Source organism: Stenella coeruleoalba (genome assembly GCF_951394435.1).
Source record: "Stenella coeruleoalba genome assembly, chromosome: X".
Lineage (NCBI taxonomy): Eukaryota > Metazoa > Chordata > Mammalia > Artiodactyla > Delphinidae > Stenella > Stenella coeruleoalba.
Window position 1 is genome coordinate 101,382,205 of NC_137152.1, and position 23,993 is coordinate 101,406,197.

The following is a 23,993-nucleotide window of genomic DNA, read 5'->3' on the forward strand; positions in this document are numbered from 1 at the left end:
TGTCTGGACTGATCTTCCCTCCCCCTCTTTGCCTAATTTGTACCTTCAGGTATTAATCATCACTTCTTCAGGGAAGCCTGTTCTGACCTTCCTGACTTGTTCAAATTCCCCTATTTTATGCTCTTATTTAGCACTGTATCTTTCCTTTCACATACTTATCACAGGTACAGTTTTATAGTTTAGATGTATGATTATTTTAATAATGTCTGTCTTCACCACCAGACTATAAGTTCCATCAGGGCTGGGATCCTATTTTATTTTACTGTAGCCCCAATACCCAGCTCAATGCCTGCCCTTAGTTCAATAAATATTAATTTAATAAATTAATGCATGAATTTCCAGAAGTTCACAGAGTTAGAATTCAAGTTTCCTGAGTCCTAGTTTGGAACTCTTCATAGTACAATGCTGCTTCTATTTAGGTCAACAACACAGGATTGGGACATTTTTCTATTTCTTGGCTTCATATTAACCCCTTAACTTCTGCCAGCTGCTACACATATGTATGACATTTTTCACCAAGGGGAGTGTATGAATGCATTAGCAACTCAGTCCCACTGGTAGAACAATAAATCACATGCTTTAAAGAATGTGAGCACAAAGTGTTTTTATTATCATCAAAGTAGTACGTATATATGTGAATTTTAAAGGTAAGTAATTGAGCATTAACCATAAAAGGAAAGAATGTAGTACTATTACAAGCGCATTTAAGTTTCTTTTGAAAGTTTTTCCCAATACTTTCAGTTTGCTAACCTGGGTTTCTGCATTTCATTCTTCTTTAAAATGCCTAATGTTTTTATAGAAACATCACAAACAACCTTTCACAGACTAAGTTGTTACTTATTTGGAAGGAAAAAATAAAACAGAACACCGTTCTTCCTTAAAGAAACATAAGTGGAAATATGTATTTACGTTTTTAGATGTTTAAAGCTAAGTGACATAATAAAGAAAACTGATGAAATGCTTTTCTGGAAAAACTACTTATAGAAGGTTTTTATTTTAAACTCATAAGTAGACTTGTAATAGTGAAATCTGAGAATTGTGCATATTCTTTAGAAAATCCAAGTTATAATCCTGAAGTACTAAAATCATCTAATAGGTGCCTGATCTTTCCAATTCTTTAATCCTTCTCCATATTAACTTTTTGACCTAGCTTTTTGCAAACCCTCTTAAGTCCCTGAAAATATGTTAGTGACACAAAAACCTAATTTATTCAGGTTACCCTATGTTAGCAACTATCTTACAGATGTAGTTTGGTTCTGAGTAGTCCATATGAAAACATATGTCTAATACAGACTCCTAAAAATAGATATTCTAGTCGAAAGTCCAATTTTATTTTCTGAATTGCAGGATTAGAAACCTAACAGCTACTTACCAACAGATTCCATGTTAAATCAGAAGGGGATTTACTGCTTCCATTACAGCTAAAAGGCAAATAACCAAATAACAACAACAAAAACCCCAAACAAACAAATAAAAAAACCACAACTACCACCATCACAACAACCAACCACTTTTATCCTTCCAGAATACTACAACTGCATTTTCAAATGAAATTCAACCCTGTACTTCATTCATCATGAAATTCTCACTTTCTCAGAATCCTCCTTATAGTAGGCAATATATACTCATCAAATAAACAATTTCAAAGGTACATCAGGCCAATCAACCACTCGATCATAGATCAGTAAGTGTTGTTTATACGCTTAGCACTGTGCCAGGCACTCTGGAGGATTTATAAGTGAATAAGATGTGGTCCTTGCCCCTTTAGCCATTATAATCTTGTTAAAAAGATCTATCTTTGTAAAACATTTATCAACTAGCCAGCAGAATCTAGCACCTAGCCCCAAAGAAATTAAAGTAAAGAGGGAAAGCATAGAGGAGGCTATACTACAAGGAAAACTTTCAAGAAAAGGTGGGATTTAAGTAGACTTTAAAAGACAGGTAGTTTGAAAGCACAGAAGTATGAAGACAGCAGCTTGATTAAAGTACAAGGAAAGCTGGGAAAAGGAGGAATATACTTGGTTTATAAAGCAACTACCTTGTGCAGGGAACTTACAAGGGAATTTATGAAAGGAAAAGGCAAATTGGGACCAGATTTTGGAAGGTCTGAAATGCTAGTAGATTAAGGAGTTTGAATTTGAGCCAATAGCAATTAGCAACTCTATTCCAAAACCTCTCCAAAGCACAACTTTAGCTGAGAGTGCCATTTGTCTATGGCCCTGAGATACAGTTAATTCCAACTCTTCAAGGTGAATGAGTTGCATAATGGTACAGAATATGGTAAGTATAATTAATTAAAGGAAGAAGGCCTTTTAATTTTATGTTGGGGCAACAGGATGCTCAACTATAGAAATGAAATCCAAATGGCAGCAAATAAATTGGATCACAGGAGAGTCCAACCCAGATTAAATATGGGTCCTCTTAAATCTCACTTTAAAACCAAATGTCAAGTATCAACAAACGCAGATGTACATAGTGATTTGGCTGTTTCATTACTTTGTGTAATGAGAAATCTCAAAACAGAACATTATTCTGCAGAGACAAAAGGTCTCAGTTTAATGTGATTTAACATAACTGGTGTGCTCTCATCACAAATGCTTCCATTAATTTAGGTCAAGTGAACGATAAGAACTTTGACCATGTGCTCTGTCAAATGCCAAAGTCTCAAATTCCCTGGTACAGTTAGTGCCAGGTGTGAGGCAGTGGTTCTGGACACCACACGAAGACACAGAGGAGACCTGAACACAAACTGGGCTGTAATTTTCGACTTTAGATCTGATTGCTCCCTTGTCCCATTTTCAACATGGATAGTAAGGTTATTCAAGTAGAACAACATCTGACCATTTTTTAAACCACTCTGGAAAGCCTCCATCTCCTAAACCACTCTGTTTTCATCTATGTACAAGGTCAAGGCAATGATCCCTGAGTCTGTTTATTAACAGCATCAGTTGTCCATGTTCATTTTAGAAGGGATGAGTTTTTCAATTGCTTCACCTGTGATTCTATATTATGGCCAATCACCATGTGGCTTTGAACTGGGGAGTTTCATTTCAGAAAAAACTTTTTGTTTCCCACAAGTGCCTTTCTGGTTGCTGCTAGTTCTTCAACATAGCTCATTATGGTATTACTGTTATTTATTAACATAATTTACATGATGCTAGATACCATAAAGACATATAGTCTCTGACTTCAATGAGTGTAATAGGATATAAGCATTGAAACTGGCATCAAAGGGTTTTAAGTTAGAACAGAATTAAATAGGAAGCTACGGAGAGGTTTCAAGAATAAGAGAAAGCTCAGAAACAGATAAAGATGATTTTAGCAGGAGTGCTGTGTATGGTCACTTAACATAAGACGACTGGGATCCAAAATATGAAATGTGACCAGAGGATTTGAGAAAAGAAGGTAGACATGAACAAGGATTTATAAAGAACCAATGTTAACAAGAGCAGTTAATATTTACTGAATATTTACTGCATGGCAGGCTCAATGTATAACTGCTTTCTATGTATTCATATTTAGTGTTCATAGTATCCTATGAGACAGGCCTTATTATAACCATTTGACTTATGGGAAAAGTAAGGCACAGAGAACTTAAGTAAGTTTCCTGAGATTAAATGTCAGGTTGAGGCATGAGGTTACATTCTGGTTGAGGCAATTTAACATATGCCTCCTGAGAACACAGCAACCATGGATGATTTTTAACAATACAGCAGAATTTATACAAACAAATGAGGACTGTCTTGTTCAAAGTAGTCACCTTAGGGAGCCATACACTTACTACACTGCTGCAAACATTTCAAAACTCTATTTTTAGTGACTGTGTTCTAAACCTGAAACACACTTATCCTATTCACTAGTGGAAACCTTCTAACCTTGAGGTGAAGTTTAAATTTTGTAAATACCTAAAAATAAATAAATAAATTGGAATAAAGTCTGTCAAATGAAGTTAGCTATCAAGCTACATAATTTCATTGGGGATCAAGAACATGATGTGACATGAAGAAGTCAGATGGAATTTTTCTCTGAAAGGACTCCCCCCAAATTCTGGAGCAGTGGCAGCATCTTTAAAATCAGCAATAATTTCCCTAGAAGAAAACCTAACTCTATAAATTCTGGTTCTAGTATGTGCGATATTAAAATGCAAATCTTTATATTAAAATTAAGAGGTTATACATTTTACATCACACATTTCATGTAAGACCATTAGAGAATAATATTCCTACATGTGGATATCCATGCACAGATACATTATAAATACTATGGGTATTCAAATTATGTGGAGATCAGTATGGACTAGACTAGCTGACAAGGGCTTTATTGGAGAGATGTAGGGATGACCTGGGCTTGAAGAACGAGGGAAATTACAGTAAGTAAGGGAAAAGATCTTCCATGTAGTGTAGAAGAATCTGACTTGATGAGTTAATAAAAGTGGACTTGAAAAAGATTCTAATCCATGAAATAGAAGCCCACCTGAAACTCATTTTTAAACCAAACATCAGCAAAAGCAGATGTTAATATTAGAGAACAATGAGTGACAAACATAGACAATACGGTAGACCCAGATTACAGGGGGAGGAGGGCTGCCAATGAATGCTAGCTGGGGAGTTTGAGCATGATCTAAAGTTAGCCTAGGGACTTCCCTGGTGGCGCAGTGATTAAGAATCTGCCTCCCAATGCAGGGGACACAGGTTCATTCTCTGGTCCGAGAAGATCCCACATGCTGCGGAGCAACTAAGCCCGTGCGCCACAACTACTGAAGCCCGAGCGCCGCAATAAGAAGCCCGTGCACCGCAACCAAGAGTAGCCCCCGCTCGCTGCAACTAGAGAAAGCCAGTGCACAGCAATGAAGACCCAATGCAGCCAAAAAAAAAAAGTAGAAAAAAGCACAAAGTTAGCCTATTATCCTTCCACCTGTGATTTTGTAAGTCTCAAGGATCTGTCAAGGCCCACTAATAAATGTCTTGCTCTACAAAGGCAATTTAAGAAAAGAAAAGTAACATGGATACTTCAAATTCTCTCTCCCTTGAGTAAAGGCCCTCCCACTGACCTTGCTTTAAAGACAGGGCGAGCTGGCAAGATCGAAAAGGGGCCATCAGCAGCGTGTAGATAAGCTTTTATAAATGCCTTATTGGCTTTCAAAAGGATGAACAAGTTTTCAGGTAGAATTCAGTACATGCAGAGAATTCTTTTAACCAAGTATGAGTTTCCTTGGTTATTGGATAATTATTTTCTATATAAAATATGGCCCTAAAACAATCCTTGCTATTTTCTTAATTAAAGTAAATACTTGTTTACACTACTCTACTGAAAATCTTTAAAATGCAAGACAATAATGAATCCCATTTCACAGTGCATTGTAAATCATATTAGTAACTTCTGGTGTTCTCCAGGTTCAATAGGTGATAGCTTATTATTCATGTTCAGCATAAACTAAGTCATTAAAATTACAAATTTACAAGTAAGCTACAAAAATTATGCTTATCTTCAAGATTATGATTTTAATAACTGAAAATACTATCTGACCTAGAGGAAGGAAAATGTTGAAACTTGAAAGTTCATCTGAAATTCATGGTTGAGAATAACAGAAGTCTCTGAACACTGGGGCCATCTTTTTATTTATGTCAGAATAGAAAAATATAGAATACATGAACAAAGAAAATTACATTGTTTTGTGGAATTTATAGTTCCAGAATTCCTTTAAAACCATCATACTTCCAAAATGCATACGTTACAAATATGAGAGGAGCAAGTTAATGTACATCGAGTTAGAGTCTGGCATGAACAGATGTTTGCCTTAATATCAAAATAGTAAGTTTGTTTTTTTCACTAAGTGATAAACTGTATGGAAAATTCTGAACTCTGTTTGAGTCTGCTTTTTCATATAAAATGAGAAATGACCATGTACATGTTGTATTTGTTGCAGCCAGATGGTTTCTTGCTGGCCCACAAGCCCAGCCATCTAAGAAGTATATTCTGAAATAAAGTGTTTCCCAAACTCACCTTGAGCTGCTGACTCTATGAGGGTGAGGATTCTGTTTCTCGTTTTTGAGACTTCCAACGGCTTCTAATCGCAACCAGAGACTGACTCCACTGGAATTCAATTTACTGTACTTGAATGAGCTCAATTTTTTTTCCCCCACCTGTTTCAATTCAAATTAGTGTCTTGATTAAGCTCCAGAGAGGACTTTGCTTACAAGCCTGCCAAGGGCTTGCCCGCTGTCCTAAGAGTGTATTCCAGTCATCCCATATGTACATGTGCGACCTTGTTTTTATTTATTTTTGTCTAATTTCAATTCTTTTCAAATTCTGCTGTATATTTGAAAGGATCCTCGTACACATAAATTTATGAGATGAGGGAGGCAAATCCAAGCATCAGAAACAGTGAATAATGTGGATTAACTAAAACACCCCTCCAGCCTCCCTTGCAAAGTATAAGGAAGCAGGGCCCACCATAGTTAGCTACCTTTTATCATCTCCTTTGGTCCCACAATATCCTTTCCATACGAGATAGGACACACTTGGCTGACTGTGTCAGGTGAGATTTATTGACTGAAATGATAGTCTTAGAACTATTTGCTAGACTTCAGTTTCCTTGTCTGTAAAATGAGGTAGTTGGGACTAAATGATGTGCAAATTCTTTCCCCTGCTTTAACCATCTACAATTCAACTCACTTTAAATGTGCTCTATCATTTGATTTAATAATCTACACACATTTAGAAAATTATCTTCAACAAACATATGATAGGCACTGGGGAGACAAAGAGGTCTAAGATTCTACAGGTGGCTAGAAACCCAGTTAGAGAAATAAGATTATATCCATACAAGGATACAAAACAGTGCAGGGGGGCTTCCCTGGTGGCACAGTGGTTGAGAGTCCGCCTGCCGATGTAGGGGACGCGGGTTCGTGCCCCGGTCCGGGAAGATCCCACATGCTGCGGAGCGGCTGGGCCCGTGAGCCATGGCCGCTGAGCCTGCGCGTCCGGAGCCTGTGCTCCGCAACGGGAGAGGCCACAGCAGTGAGAGGCCCGTGTACCGCAAAAAAAAAAAAAAAAAAAAAAAACAGTGCAGGGTAGGAAAAGGCTACTATGTACCAAAATGAGAAGCACAGTGCATAGAGTGGAGTCCCTTAACTCCCACTCCCACCAATCCACACTGGACTAAGAACTAAGCAAAAAAATAAACTTTCATTGTGTTTAACCACTGTGATTTGAGGCTGGTTTGTTACAGCAGTATTGCTTACCCTAACTTCGTATATACTTCTACATATACCTTTACCTCTATTTGTCTAAAGAGGTTACACACACACAGGCACACGCACACACTTCAGGTCAAAGCATGAGGCCCTACTGCTCATCAGGAAGGTATCTATCAATACGACCCCCACTCCCCCACCCCCCCACCCCCATGACTAAATTGATCGCACTGGGGAGTATAGGTATAGCTATTGAATTTTCATCCCTCCTAGACTATAAGCCCCAGGAAGGCAGGGGTCCTGTCTTTTATATTCATCACTGCCTTCTCAGTACCTAGTGCCAGGATCATAGTAGGTGTCCAGTAAATATTTGTTTAGTCAATGAAGGAGGCCTTAAATTACATGGTGCTTCTCACCTGGGCTTCCTGCACCATCCTTGCACCTATCACTTTATACTGTAATTGCTATATATTGTCTGTCTCCTTCTTTAGAGAGCAAGGTGCTCAATAAGTATTTGTTTAATCAAGGTCTGAACTCAGTGAATGTTTTCATACTGTAAGTGGAGAATGCCTTCTGGGGCCAACAAAAGAGTTCTTGCCTTGTGTACATAAAGACCCTCAGTCAAACCTGCCCTCTAAGTCGCTTTCCCTTCCCCTGAGTGACTGAGGGTCCTTCCCTGCTTAAGACAAAGCTCAAAAGTGTCTTGGTACCCCCAAATCTCCTGAACCTTGTCCTTGTTCATTGCAAACTGGCCTGTAACCTGTCCTAGACTGAAAGCCTGGTTTTCTGCCAGAGTCCCCAATATCATTAAGAATGGTGGTGGCCAGGGGCTGGGGGTGGGGGGAATGAGGGAGATGTTGGTCAAAAGGTACAAACTTCCAGTTATAAGATGAATAAGTTCTGGGGACCCTGCAGCGTGGTGACAATAGTCAACAATACTGTGCACCTCAAATTTGTTGAGAGTAAATCTTGCGTTCTCACCACACAAAAAGGGTAACTATGTGAGGTGACAGATGTGCTAATTAGCTTGATTGTGATCAACATTTCTCAATGTATACATATATCCAATCACATGTTGTATGCCTTAAATATTATACAATTTGTTTGTCAATTATACCTCGATAAAGCTTAAAAATAGCCTCAACATTTATTGGTGTACATTTGACTCATAAAAGTAAGCCCTTTCCAAATGGGTTTCAGTTAAAATACTTCATATAGATTTAGATGAAAATAAAAGAAGAAAATGAACCACTTCCGTAAGACCTGCTCCTTCATCTTTTCCTCTTTACTAGACTCTGTTGTAGCAACTGCCAGAGAAAGACCCAGTAAATGGGTCCTTCCTCTACATACCCAAGTGAGTCTACTAATTAAAGGGCCCTCTGGTTTCTACAATTCACTTCTTCATAACTTGACTTAACTCTTGACTGTCCCAAGAGATTTGTTAAATGGAACTGGAAATTTTTCACAGTCCTAATGGCTCTAGAATTGAATAAATTAAAAGTAGGCAGGAAAGGAAACATTGTAAATGATATAAACCTATTGCAATACTGACTCATTGTACAAAGTGAGAACATGCCCTTGATTTGCCAGCAGGACAGCGCCAGTACATCTCATACTACAGCTGTCATGATTAGAAATGGCCATGGTGTCTATGAAGCCAAAAGCTTCTGCCATTTTTTGATGGGGCGACAGAAATAGGGAGAAGGTTCGAGGAAATTACCTGTAATGCTATGTCTGATCCTGTGTTTCCATGAACATTTGGGAAGAACGTTTGCCAAGCGTTAGCATAAAAAGTGAAATGCGATCAACAAAATGGCCTTCCTCATTAAGAAATGTAAGAACAGAGGGTTATATTGCTTTGCATTTAGAATACATATATAATGCCAAGTATGCAATTAGAGAAAAGTTCCCAAATTTCCATTTTCTCATCAATCCCCCCCGTATGGAAATAATTCTCCTCTTCTCTAATTCAACAAGTTAATAGAGGAATGTAGAGCATTGTGAATTCCTCTGAAGAAGCGTGATTTAGGATTTTATTTTCAAGTTATAAGATGTTAGCCACCTCTACCATAGAGCCTCAAGGGACAGAGTTTGGGCTGCTTTATAATTTTTGGAAGCCTCAGCCTGATGACTATGGTTTCCTTTTGCTTTTTACCAAAACTGAGAAGGACATTTCTACTTTAGTAACTAGTTCTAGTTAAATAGTAACTGAACCCGAACTCTGTGATCCAGTAAATTGAGTGCTTTTATATATGCTGCGGGCATGGAGATGGGATGCGACCCATCATCTATAGATAAGCAGACCCTGCTAGAGAATATCCTTGTCACAAAAAAACAATAAGCCGTCCACAACAACTCAGAAGATGTGTCTAAAAATACCTGCACAATGAAAGGTTCTCACTGCATGCCATAAGCATGCCTTGTGTGGATGGGACTGCTGTGGCACGCAGCAAGGCTCTCAGGTCATTAAGATAGTAGACACATTCTCAGCTCCTACCTCAATCTACTCACCCTGTGTAAACAGTGCTCAAAAGATGGAGAAGCAGGTTAAGTCAAGCAATGATACAATCTCTGTTAACTTCTTCCTATTAGTATAGAGTTAAGAGAGAATTAACACAATGCTAACGATAGAGAGTTTTCATACTGCACTTCAGTCTATGTAGATCGACACAATAGGTTAGAGCAGTGATTTGTGATTTTAAAAACTGAGCATGCATCAAAATCATTTGGGGGGGCTTGTTACAACACAGATTTCTAGACTCCGCCCCCAGAGTTTCTAACTCAGTAAGTCTGGGATAGGACCTGTGGATTTGCATTTCGAGCAAGTTCCCAGATGATGTCAATGCTGCTGGTTCAAGGAACACACTTTGAGAATTACTGTGCTAGAGCACGGTCATAATCAGCCTAAGGTTTTAAGTTCAAATCTCATTTCAATCAGTTGGTTTTACACAAAGAAAAATTCTGATGTGATCACCCTAACCAGATATGACAGTTCAACATTTGTCTGCCCTAGGTTACAGGGAGGACAAGACGGCAAAATAGGCATGCTTCTTTGTAATCTTATGTCCTGTTCTGTACAATCATGCAAACATGTCTAAATTGTAACTGCAGCTTTACATACAAAGAGCATACCACTTTTTTTAATTTTTAAAACTTTTAATTCAAAAAATTTTCAAACAGATTAAAAATAGAATAGTATAATAGACACCCACATACCTAGATTGAATAATTATTAATATTTTGCTAAATTTGCTTTATTTTTCTTTTTTGCTGGAGTATTTTAAAGTAAATCCCAGAAATATCTCTCCCCAAAGTATTTCTGTATATAAAAAGAACATAACCTTTTATATTGTACTTTTACTTCCAAAATATTTAAATTTCTACTATTTTCTCAACATCTATTAAGAACGTAGGTCAAGAGATCTTCCTTTTTTTAAGACAAAGAAACTTAAGAAATGTTCAAAAGATTGGTCTGAGATACCAAGGCAAGTTTGTAACAGAACAGAAACGATGGATCCCTTTTCTGTGTCAGACATTGGGCTAGGCACTAGGAATAAGGTAATGACAACTTGCCTGCCTCTTAGCTCAATGCCCTTTCCAGGAAACTAAGTTGCTGTTCAAAATTCATTCCAAAAGAATATTGAAAGAAATTAGACTGAGTCAGCATTAGCCAAAGTGCGTTCCACGTAATACTCATTCATTAGGATGCTAACAGGTGTTACACACACCCACAAAAAGACTGCTATGGTCAAATAAGTTTGGGAAACCCTGGTTCGAATAAACAGGTTTCTTTGTTGCAGAACTTTATAGAGCCTCTAATTAACTAATATACATTGGGAATCTCCAAGATAATATTACAGTTTGTATGCAGTATTTCTCCATTGTATTAAAGGATGAACTTTTGATTGTTGTTGCTGTGTATTATTTTTGTTGTTTAAGGGGTATCTCCAGAAAACATTTTGATAAATGCTCCACTAAGAGAATCTAGGGTTTGCTTTACTTTACATGTTGAAGAAAACTTTCAAGGAAAAATGATGGAATATTCCAGTGAGAGAAACTAAGAACAGATTCCTGTCCACTTTCAAATATTAAAATGAGACTACCCATGTAGAAGTGAATTGCTTCCTTACAACTTAAAAATATTAAAGTAGATTTTCAAATTAAATATATTTATAACTGTACTTTAAAATAAAAGAATCATATAATTATAATAATTTCATCATACCATCATACCCAGAGCCAGTTTTTTAGGTTGTAATAATTTAATTAAAGTGTTCTTTTTGATATATATCTTGATAATCTCATTATAGTAAATTGGAAAGTGACTTAGATATTCACAGAATAGTATAATAATTATATTTGCAAAAAATACTCTAAATCAAGTGAGAATCATATTTAACCCGAATTATACTTTGTTATCCCTAAAATCAATTTAAATAAAGGCTAAAGGAAGGAAACGTGAAAACACTGATATGGCACAAGACCAAAAATGGGTGTGCAAGAGATCAAAACAATTCATGGATATTAGCTGAGGTCATTTGGTGTCTAGTTGATTGATTATCATGGTATTTTAGTTTTATCTAAAAATATACGAGATGGCTAGAGCAACAAGCTTGTCAAGCATCTGATTTACAGATGAAAATAAACAACCAGATATTTTCAAAGTATCTGAAAGTTGGGCATTGTATAGATTGACTACCTAGTTAACAGGCAACATTTCACTTTTTCTATGAATGGTTTTTTTTATCCGGAAGACAGAACACCAAAATATTCAATATCTACAATTCTGTCTAGTGCTGGCTGAGGACGAAGATTCAGAGAAGTCCCTTATGAAGTTACCTCATCTTCCTGCACCTCACTGTCCCTCATCTCCAAAGCAGCTGGTAACATGTTTAGATTTATATGATGATAACCAGAAAAGACAAAACTGGTTATCTCAAAAATCAAGATGTCTACGCAAATGGGGATAGGCAATCATAAATGTAGAGTAACTACAAAATGATTGCTTTAGGTTAGAATTTTAGACACTTTATCTAAATTTTATTGCTGTAGAAAGTTTGTTTCGACAGTGAATTTTAAAGTGAGCCTGATAAATATCTTAGTATTTAATTTTAATAATAATCAGTGCTTAATACTTTAATCTACAATAACCTTAAAATACATAATTCATATTACAGTAACCACTAAAGATCCTGATTATTCATTTCTGCCTTTGGTTAACATGAAGAGCTAATATTGGATGTCAATTAGTAAAATGGTGTTTTCACACCTTTCCACCAAAAAATTTCACGGGGTAATTTGTGTTTTCCTTTATTTAGGAGGCTAGGATATGCCACAATGATAAACGATGGTCTGTGCTTGAGTGATATTATGTGATAAACTCAGAAATCAGTTTAAGTTTGGTATTTATTTTAGGTTGATTAAATCAAAGGGTAAAGATTTCTGAGTCACAGTGCTCTCCAACCTGAAAAGAATCAGTAAGTCCTAGTTAACTGACAGGCAACAGCCTAACCCGATTAAGCGTGTGAACCCTGGGCTGCTACAGCATTTCAGCAAGCTTAATCCACAAGTGGATGATACAATAGAAAACACTGCTATTACATATTTTTTGCATGATGCTAAACCTATCATTTGGGTGAAAATAAAACAAATATGTACAAGGAGAATTAATACATATCTCTAAGCTTCTTTCCTAGAGCTGTAATTGCCTAGATATTAATCTTCTCATAAAAACTTCCTCCTTTAAATCTAATAGTTCATATATCAATAGACACTTGAAGCACAGAAATGTGCAGTAATGTAATTTTTTAAATTAATTCAATAGAAATAAAAACAAGCTATGGTTTATAATAAAGATTATGATCTGATCCTCAATAGTTTAACCAGGTATCTCTCCACCCTGAGTTTTAGCTTTTTCATCTGCAAAATGGGAATAATATAATCATATCCCAGTGTTGAAAAGATAAATTGAGAAAAAATGCAAGGTATTATAATTTTACACTTGTTAACAATAAAAGGCTTTTCAGATTTGTATGTGGCCATTTTTAAAGGCAGCAGTCTTCTGCTTACCTATTTCTGGGCTTTCATATGGACCAGTGGTTTCCAAACTGAAGCTTTCTATCTCTACAACAGAATGGAAAACTGTAATTTTGTAATACACATTAAAATAACTATATAATTATATTTAACCTTTGTTGAAGTTACTCTTTGAGAAACACTGATTTAGCAAAAAAGAAAGAAAAATTTAAATGGATAGCTTGATTGAATACTTGACTTTTCACTGATTGGTTTTGGCATCTCTTAGACCACTGATTCTCAACTGGGGGCCTAATTCTCCAGGGTTGGATTTCAAAATCTCAAGAACAATGTTATATGGAGTGTAACTTGAAAAAGCATACTTACTATCATAATATAATTTTATATATGTAAAATGGAAAAGATTAAATATTTTCATAAAAGAATCTACAGAAAATAACACTCTCAAGGGAGTTCAGGGCCATAGGTTTTTATGTTTCTTAAAAGGAGATATGTGTTTGAATAGGTTAAAAAATAGTTCAAAGGTTTAGCCCCAGCTCCCAAAAGGCTCTGGGGAAAGGTTTCTGTTATGCCTGGATCACTAATCTGTTAACAGGTTCTGTAAATTGCTAGCATTAGCAACTGGCCCACAGTGATGCTCTGAAGATTCACTGACACACAGTAAAGAGAACAGCTAGCAAAGCAATCACCACCACTATTAAAATCAAGCAATGAAGAGCAGGCTGTCAAAAAGCAAATCAAGACAACCTTACATGGTAGATAATCTAGGATTGCCAGATTCAGCAACTAAGTCCCAGATGGGACATACTTACACTAAAAAGAAATATTAATTGTTTCTCTGAAGTTACAATTGACTGGGCATCTTGTATTTTATCTGGCAACACTTAGTGAAACCTTCCCTCTAGAGCATCAATAAGATAACACTTCCCAAGGGATTATGCAATATATCATAGAGCATACATGTAATATATCAGAGCAAGCAATTCAACTTGATCATTTATTCAGAAAATGTTCTTGCTCCCAGTGTTGCCCAATAGCTCTTTAATGAGAAAAAGCTGTGCTGTACATTAGTTTCAGCTGTCACTGCTGAGCTCCAACCTATAAAATAAAAACTGACCCCTTTATGGAGGAATCATTATTAACCTTAAAAGTTCCATATATATGCTTTGATATATTATCAATACTTTCTTTGTTTTGAGAGTGCAGCCTTATACTGGGACACAGTCTAAATAGCCAATCACCTACCCAACCCAAGTCAATGGAAATTAGGATTGAGGAAGCAAGGTAAATTAATTAAAAGAAACATGGTGCTGTAGAGGAAAGGGCAGTGAGTGGAAGGGGATTCAATTCTTTCCTCTTCTACCATTAACTTGTTGTGTGACCATGTAAAAGTCATTTCACCTCTTTGGGCCCCAGGTTCAAAAATAGTAAATAACAATAAGTTAGACAACTGACTTACTCATCAGTTGTTTACTGAGCACCTTTTATACACTAGACCCAGAGCTAATCAATCGAGACACACCTCTCAAGGGGCTCACAGTCCACTATGCTTCTGGTTCGAATATTCTACAATTTGGATTTTGAAATGACTTTTCAGGTCTTATCTATAGGGGAAAAAAACATCTCTAAAACTCACAACGTTACTTATCCAAACTTCTCCAAATTCTCTGTAAAAGTCTGAGTAACTTAAAAATTAAAAGCAGACTATTTCAATGGTAAATTTCCTAACTCCTTCCTCAAAACTAATACTAAACCCACCTAAAATTAACTAAGTTACAAACCTTAGAGATGATGACACTACAGTCTTTGAAATTTGCATCCTTTCTTTAGAGTGTGTCACAACTGTAATGTTAAAGTGTAGATAACCTTTTGAATATTGTCTTATTAAGAATCACTTGAATTATAGGTCACATGTAAAGCAGTTTAAAGGCCTTATTGACAAGCACATCCCTGCAGACTAATATGAGTAGACAGATCTTAGCTTGTCAGTTCAGCTTGGATGAAAACATACAATTAACAGATTGAACAAGCAATATAGATGTTTCACATCAACCTTTGACAAATGAAAGGTAAGCAGAGCTGTATGACTCTCATAAATTGCTGATTTTGTTGTGCTGAAGCTTGTGTTATATTGAAAATGCTTTACATCTGTGAATGGAAAATGAAAATCCTGTCAACCATAGCCAAATGTGTTTTGCACATAAGACAATGTGCACTACTTCAGTATGGACATAAACTCAATGAATACCCCACAAACCCAGGCCACTGCAGGTGGGCATTTTAGCATTAGTGCCAGGGAGGCTCAAAAATAAAAACAAAAAGCAAAACATAAAATAAACCAAACAAACCCCACTGAATTGCAAATTTACACTATGACTAATTCTATGCTCAAAGAACAATTCCCCTTTTAAAAATAAACCTATATGGGCAGAAGACCTAAATAGACATTTCTCCAAAGAAGATATACAGACTGCCAACAAACACATGAAAGAATGCTCAACATCATTAATCATTAGAGAAATGCGAATCAAAACTACAATGAGATATCATCTCACACCAGTCAGAATGGCCATCATCAAAAAATCTACAAACAATAAATGCTGGAGAGGGTGTGAAGAAAAGGGAACACTCTTGCACTGTTGGTGGGAATGTGAATTGATACAGCCACTATGGAGAACAGTATGGAGGTTCCTTAAAAAGCTACAAATAGAACTACCATATGACCCAGCAATCCCACTACTGGGCATATACCCTGAGAAAACCAAAATTCAAAAAGAGTCACGTACCAAAATGTTCATTGCAGCTCTATTTACAATAGCCCGGAGATGGAAACAACCTAAGTGCCCATCATCGGATGAATGGATAAAGAAGATGTGGCACATATATACAATGGAATATTACTCAGCCATAAAAAGAAACGAAATTGAGCTATTTGTAATGAGGTGGATAGACCTAGAGTCTGTCATACAGAGTGAAGTAAGTCAGAAAGAGAAAGACAAATACTGTATGCTAACACATATATATGGAATTTAAGAAAAAAAAAATGTCATGAAGAACCTAGGGGTAAGGCAGGAATAAAGACGCAGACCTCCTAGAGAACGGACTTGAGGTTATGGGGAGGGGGAAGGGTGAGCTGTGACAGGGCGAGAGAGAGTCATGGACATATACACACTAACAAACGTAGTAAGGTAGATAGCTAGTTGGAAGCAGCCGCATGGCACAGGGATATTGGCTTGATGCTTTGTGACAGCCTGGAGGGGTGGGATAGGGAGGGTGGGAGGGAGGGAGACGCAAGAGGGAAGAGATATGGGAACATATGTATATGTATAACTGATTCACTTTGTTATAAAGCAGAAACTAACACACCATTGTAAAGCAATTATACCCCAATAAAGATGTTAAAAAAAATAAAATAAACCTATAACAATAGTGATATTTACACATGTTGAGTTACTTTGAAAAGAGGAAGCCCAAAAAACTAAACATGGGTAATCATGTGTGATACTATATAAAATCAATCATATCCTCTATTTTGATCACAAATCACTGTGAAGTTTCAGATGGAAAATTTTGTTCTGATTATTTTTCCTAAGTAGCACATATTAAACCATCTTATTTTATCAGACAGAAATCTGTTGTCTGTTGTGGATATTAATTAGTATTCAGACATTTATAATTCCAGGTATAGCTTAAGATGGAATGGTATAATAAAATGAGCAATTTGGAAATTTGGAACAAAAAGTCTGAATTCAAGGCCCTACCTGCACAATTACTAAACTGTTCTCTGAGCGGAGTTGGGTAAGCTACTTGAGCTCCCTGAATGCCAAGTCTTCTTTTCCATAAAACGGGGATATTATGAGGACCCACACCACATGAGGTTCAAATGGTATGATATATGTGAAAACATCCCTTAACTCTAAGAGTTATAAAATCTTAACCATAATCTAACAAAAATAATGATAGCAATAAAATCCATGTCATAATTGTCCCTCGAAGGTGTTTTTGAGAACTGATTGGAAAACACAGGTTGGGTTTCAATGTTGAACAAAATCAAACAGTCTCTGGAATGAAATCTGCCTCCATACTGGGGTTAATTTCACATATTTCCATGTATCTTCTCTATAAACTCCCCATGAGTTTTCATCTTTCAGGTCTCAGCTCAAAAGCTACTCCTCAGGGAGGCCTTTGCTGACCATAGAGTAGTACCTCTTATCTCACTCTCTGTGGAATGACCTGTTTTTTTTAATTACATGAAACTCATTGCTTCCTGAAATAAGTTTTTTAAATACAGTTTTCATCTATCTCCCCCAACAAGAATGTGAGCTCCAAAGAGGCAGAGAACCTATTTGTCTTATCCACATGTTTACCTCTGTATTCCCAATAGTTCCGCAAGTACTTCGTATATAGAAAGATTTCATAAATATTTACTAAATCAACAAGTGAATAAATCTGCTAACTCCATGAAGCAATATAACTGAATTTTTTTTTTTTTTTTTTTTTTTTTTTTTGATCAAGAAAGGGTTTGGGCCTGTCGCTTCTGGGCTCAAATGTTTCCAAACTTGTTCCTTGGAGGGTTTTTCTAAATGGAAGGCCCAGGTTTATTTTTTTTTCCTAGTCAAATGCTTCAAAATTCAAGTTAATTCTCCAGGTGAGTAATTAGGATAAAACTTAAGTCTTCAGATGATTTCTAAAGAATTGATTATTTCTCCAGAGGCCATTGGGCTGCATTTAAATCACCATTTCACTTTGGACTCTGAATGATCCAATTTACAAATCCCCATGAATCAAATTAACTAGGTAACTGCCAAAATGTAATCCCATTTGGGGAGTGAAGTATCTGGTTTTAGTGTCTACATTAGTTAAACGAACTCCATTAGTTAAACTTCACTTCCATTTGTGCAGTTTTAAGATAGCCTATGTTGTAAGTTTGTAGTCCTAAAAATGGCTGTAGTCCTAAAATCTGCCAAATTTTCCTTGTATTATTCAAATTTTAATATTCCATTTTTTCTCCCTCTACCACTGAATTAATACGCTACACACTTACCCCATAGGAATATAAATATCTCACCAAGGCTTTATGTTGTGATTGTAAATAAATTGCCAAAATTTTCTATATGACTCATTAATAAAATAAAATGTAACTTTTACTTGAACTGGTTGATGTTATGTAAATTTTAAGGAAGTTAAGGTTTTGCCTTAGAAAACTGCTTTATGGTCTAGTAAAATTTATTGAGCTTTTGTTGGGCTGTCTATTAAAAATCCACCCCAGAGATTATACACATGAATTAAAGACAAATAATTATTTTGCCTGTGCTTCTTAATAGGTCTTTGGTGCAATTCCTATTATCATTTATCCTTTTTTTTTTTTCCCAGTGAAGACTTTCACATTTCCATTTCAGTTCCTATTCTTTAAACATCTGGCTGCAGCTATACCTGTAGTTTTGTATGAATGTGGACAATTATGGTAGGAATTATTGTTCTGTTCTTGGGCATTAGCACCTGTTACCATTAAAAAGGCCTGCAGGCAAATAGCTCAAAAATAATAGCAACAGATTTAGAAATGAAAGTCATAACGATTTGTGTTTATACTGCACTGTTTTTCCCCTAGTTGGTTTCTTTATGAGAACCATTTCATCAATCCTCTAAGTCAGGGGTTGGTAAACTTTTTTCTTTCTGTAAAGAACCAGATACTAAATTTTTTAGGCTTTGCAGTTCATATAGAATCTGTCATACACAGCTCTTCCTTTGTAGTGTGAAAGCAGTAAGTATGTAAGTAAATGAACATGGCTGTGTTTCAGTAAAGCTTTGTTTATGGGCACAGAAACTGGAATTTCATATAATTTTTACAGATCACAAAACATTATCCTCCTTTTGATTTTTTTGTTTCGACCATTCAAAAATGCTTCTTAGCTCACAAACCACAAAAAAAAAAAACAAAAACAGGAGGCAGGCTGCATCTGGTTGAGGGTTGTAGTTGGCTCACCCCTGCTCTAAGTTGTTCCGTGACACTTGTACATAGCAGAAATTATCATCCTTTTCTCCTCTGATGATGATACAACACTAAAAACTTAAGGAAGTTATAGCAAGTACTAGCACAATATATGGTCATTCATTCATTCAGCAAATTATTTGTTGAGTGTTTCTTTGGCTAGAAATGAATGTGTTAGCAACATCAAGCCCCTCCACCCCAATATTCAAATAATTGATATGTGCCTCACCCCTGTAGGGCAAATACATAGTTTTTCCACAAGGAAAAAGACCTCACTTTAGAGCTTAGTGACTCTATACTCGGTGGCTGAAAGACCCAAAGAAACTAAAATGGTAGAAAAAAATAAAACCAGAACCTTACAGGTTTCAGTCTTCTTAGTACTGACCACATCTACTGTCCCTCTGCAAAGAGGAAGCCAAAGAACTAGCAGAAGTGGTGCTCAGGGTTCCGTAAAAATAGGCTGAATACAAGATGAAAGCTTTCAGGTCAAAATGTATAAAATACATGATCTTGTTTTAGGTTAACTCCTCAGAGATTCGGGTGGCATTATAATATGGGGGCCAAGTAGCAAGATTATTACAGTAAACAGAGTTTGATGCTTGGTCTTAGCAACTTCAGTATAGCCCAGTGCTCTAAAACCTCCAGTCTCAAACATGATATATAATGAACCTTTTAAAGAGCACTTCTATGACTACTACAAAATTACTTTAAAATGTTTCTGTTTAGCATCCCAAGCATCAAAGGGCTTAATTAATTTAGAGTAAGGCACTTTCTACTAAAACGGACCATTTATCCCTCCAAGGTATGAGTTAAAGTACAATTGATTTTATATTTGAGAAACTTAGGTCTGCATTAAATGTGCATATATTCCCTGTGGATCCCCAAGAAATACAACTTAATTCTGTAAGACTTTTTCATTTCTCTTTCTTGTGTTACCTTTTTAAATGTAGATTTATTACACATCACATATTCTGCATATTGAATGTACAAAAATAATATGCAGGATTAAAGGAATAAGTGGTCCACTAAGCTTTGGGCCACATGAGTTCTGAAAGCCACAAGTATCAGGTTGTAAATCCACCATTTGGCTAAGTTTTAGGCATGGACATGTGACAATATATTTCGAAGACTGACCAGAGTCTTACAGCTCTTCATCAACTGGGCAGGTTAAGATTCTGGAAAGGAATAATGCTCCGGAAGAGTAACATTGGATGATGACAGATGATAACATGCATACACTTTTACTGAGTAGATTGTGCCTCATGAATAAAGACAAAAAAAACTAAAAAAAATTCACTGGATGGGTCAGTGGTATAAATAATGCTCCCAGATGATTCAGTATAAAGCATGCAGCCACTGTTCTCAGTCATGGATGCTGGTAGAGGAGATGCATTCTACAATGCCTCCTTTAACCCAAAACCTATACTCTTACTACCCATTAAAATATGCTAGTTAGCTTTATTATTCTCATCTAATTACTATCAATATGCTTTACCTAACGCAAAAGGGATCTTTACATTTTTAGCTGTTTTTGCAGTGAAGTGATTAGCTTTCACTAAATCTCCTGATAAGCCTCGAGAATGCAGAGTCCTGCCAATTCCCAATCAATTCTGTTTGGCCTTATGATTCACTGTTACTTGAGTGAGCTGGTTATCAACAGGCAGCATGACCTTCAGTTTTATACTGAAAAGTTGAAAGTTTTTAAAAAATTATGTTGAGAATATTCGACACAAAAGTATTATTTTATTTGGGAATAACACTTCTGAAGGCTCCAAAAAACAGGGTAATGTTCCTATAAGTATTAAGCTGCCTGACCATAAAGCAAAGAGGAATTTTCAACATTGCATGAAGAGGGGTGTTTAGTCAAAATACAAGATTAATTTAGGCTATAAGTATATATACTGTTGCTTGCGGGGCAGGGAAGTGAAAGTGAAGATGTTATACCAGTTCTTTATCTTTACAAAGGAATAAAATGCCTTAACAATATGAAAGCTACCGGAAGTCAAAATGACTCATCCCTCTATTCGCAATACACAGAAATGATAGATAATTCATACAAAGGGAAAAGCAAAACAGAAAAAAAACATAGCTGGATTCAAAGACAAGATTAGCATCTCCTTGGACTAGGAACAGAAGAGAAACTGCAAAGTGGTGTAAAGCAAATGATGTGCTGGGTTCTGAGTCCAAAAGCATGTGGTGCTAACCAAGATTTCAGTTCCAGAGGACTGTCAGCAATAAAAGTGCTCTGAGGCAGGCTAGGTGAATAGTAAAACGTCCTGATGGCAGGCCACCTGAACAGGGTCACAGATTTATAAGAAACTGCTGACCTAGGGAGAAAAGATAACAAGGCACAGACACCAGCACTGAGCTAAGTACCCACTGGCTCAGGGACAGGATTAGTGAGAGCCCTTGAACACAGTGATGAGCACTAAGAAATCAATGTTAACAGGACAATCCTTAACCCCTAGATGTATGGAAACTTTAACTGCACTGCTAAATATCTAATGAGTTAAATATGAAATCATAATGGAAATTAAAAAACACATTTAGAACTTAGAGACAGCAAGGGTCCACGTATCAACAACTATGGGACACACCTAAAGTTATGCAATGAAGGAAAGAGATAGCATTAAATGCCTTTATTAACTAAAAAGAAAAATGGAAAAATAAGTCAGTTAATATTTATTTCAAAAAGTTAGAAAAATAACCTCAGACTAAACTTACAGAAAGTAAAAGGAAGGGAATATAGAAATATGCACAGAAATTATTGCAATAGAAAAAAGGAAGCAGAGAAAGGAACAGTAAAGCTAAAAGCTGGCTCATTTTAAAAAATATACATAAAATGAACAATCCTTTGGCAAAACTGATAAATAAAAAATGAGAAAAGGCAAAGTAAGACCAAACAGAAAAAATACTAGTATAATAAAAACTACAAAAACCATAAAAGATAACAATACACATCTTTATGCAAATATTTTTGAAAAACTATATAAAAGGAATATTTTTTAGGAAAATGTAAATTACCAAAGCACTTTAAGGAAGAAATTAAAATTGAACAATAACCATTATACAAATGCAATGTGTAATCAAAAATCTCCCACTCTAAGATACAACAGGCTCACACAATTTTAAATGCAAAATTTATGACTTTCAAGGAATAGATAACTTCTGTCTATATAAACAGTTGCAGAGACTAAAAAAAGAGCGAAAGCTATCCAACTCATTCACTGAGGCTTGTATAACCATGATAGAAAAACCTGACAAGGGCAATTTAAGAAAGGAGAATCAGGCTTCCGGGAAGATGGCGGAAGAGTAAGACGCGGAGATCACCTGGCAGAAGACCTCAGACCTCCCAAAAGGCAAGAAACCCCCCACGTACCAGGGTAAGGCAAAAGGAAAATGAATAAACAGAGACAAAAGAACAGGGATGGGACCAGCACCAGTGGGAGGGAGCTGTGAAAAAGGAAAGGTTTCCAAACACTAGGAAGCCCCTTATCAGGCGGAGACTGCGGGTGGTGGAGGGGGAAAGCTTCGGGGCGGCGGAGGAGAGCGCAGCCACAGGGGTGCGGAGGGCAAAGCGGAGAGATTCCCGCACAGAGGATCAGGGCCGACCGGCACTCACCTACTCGAGAGGCTTGTCTGCTCACCCGCCGGGGCGGGCGGGGCTGGGAGTTGAGGCTCAGGCTTCGGTCGCAGCGATGGGAGAGGACTGGGGTTGGCGGCGTGAACACAGCCTGCAGGGGTTAGTGCACCACGGCTAGCCGGGAGGGAGTCCGGGGAAAAGTCTGGACCTGCCGAAGAGGCAAGAGACTTTTTCTTCCCTTTTTCTTTCCTGGTGCGCGGGGGGAGGGGATTAAGAGCGCTGCTTAAATGAGCTGCAGAGACGGGCGCGAGCCGCGGCTAAAAACGCGGACCCCAGAGACAGGCAGAAGACGCTAAGGCTGTTGCTGCCGCCACCAAGAAGCCTCTGTGCGAGCACAGGTCACTGTCCACAACCCCCTTCCGGGGAGCCTGTGCAGCCCGCCACTGCCAGGGCCCCGGGATCCAGGGACAACTCGCCCGGGAAAAGCCACGGCGCGCCTCACGCTGGTGCAACGTCACGCGGCGCGCCTCAGGCTGGTGCAACGTCATGGCGGCCTCTGCCGCCGCAGACCCGCCCCGCACGCCGTGCCCCTCCCTCCCCCCGTTCTGAGTGAGCCAGAGCCCCCGAATCAGCGGCTCCTTTAACTCCGTGCTGTCTGAGCGAAGAACAGACGCCCTCCAGCGACCTACACGCAGAGGAGGGGCCAAATCCAACGCTGAGCCCCTGGGAGCTGTGAGAACAAAGAAGAGAAAGGGAGATCTCTCCCAGCAGGCTCAGAAACAGCGGATTAAAGCTCCACAATCAACTGGATGTACCCTGCATCTGTGGAATACCTGAATAGGCAACGAATCATACCAAATTGAGGAGGTGGACGTTGAGAGCAAGATTTATTATTTTTTCCACTTTTCCTCTTTTTGTGAGTGTGTATGTGTATGCTTCTGTGTGAGATTTTGTCTGTACAGCTTTGCTTCCACCATTTGTCCTAGGGTTCTATCCGTCCGTTTTTTTCTTTGTTTTTTCTTAATTTTTTTTATTTTAATAGCTTTATTATATTTTATCTTATGTTATTTAATTTTACTTTATCTTCTTTCTTTCTTTCTTTTCTTCCTTCCTTCCTCCATCCCTTCTTTCTTTGTTTCTTTCTTTCGCTCTTCCTTCCTTCCTTCCTTCCTTTCTTTCTTCTACTAAT

General features: G+C 37.3%; 1 protein-coding gene across 1 annotated transcript in view; it reads right to left on the minus strand.

Annotated features, from left to right (window-relative positions):
• TENM1 (teneurin transmembrane protein 1) overlaps nucleotides 1-23,312 on the minus strand; it is a 619,648-nt gene extending 596,336 nt beyond the window's left edge. Inside the window, exon 1 of the mRNA XM_079909820.1 lies at nucleotides 22,844-23,312. The gene's annotated coding sequence lies outside the window, so the exon portion shown is untranslated. The remainder of the gene's footprint in view (nucleotides 1-22,843) is intronic.
• Between the last annotated feature and the right edge of the window lie 681 nt (nucleotides 23,313-23,993).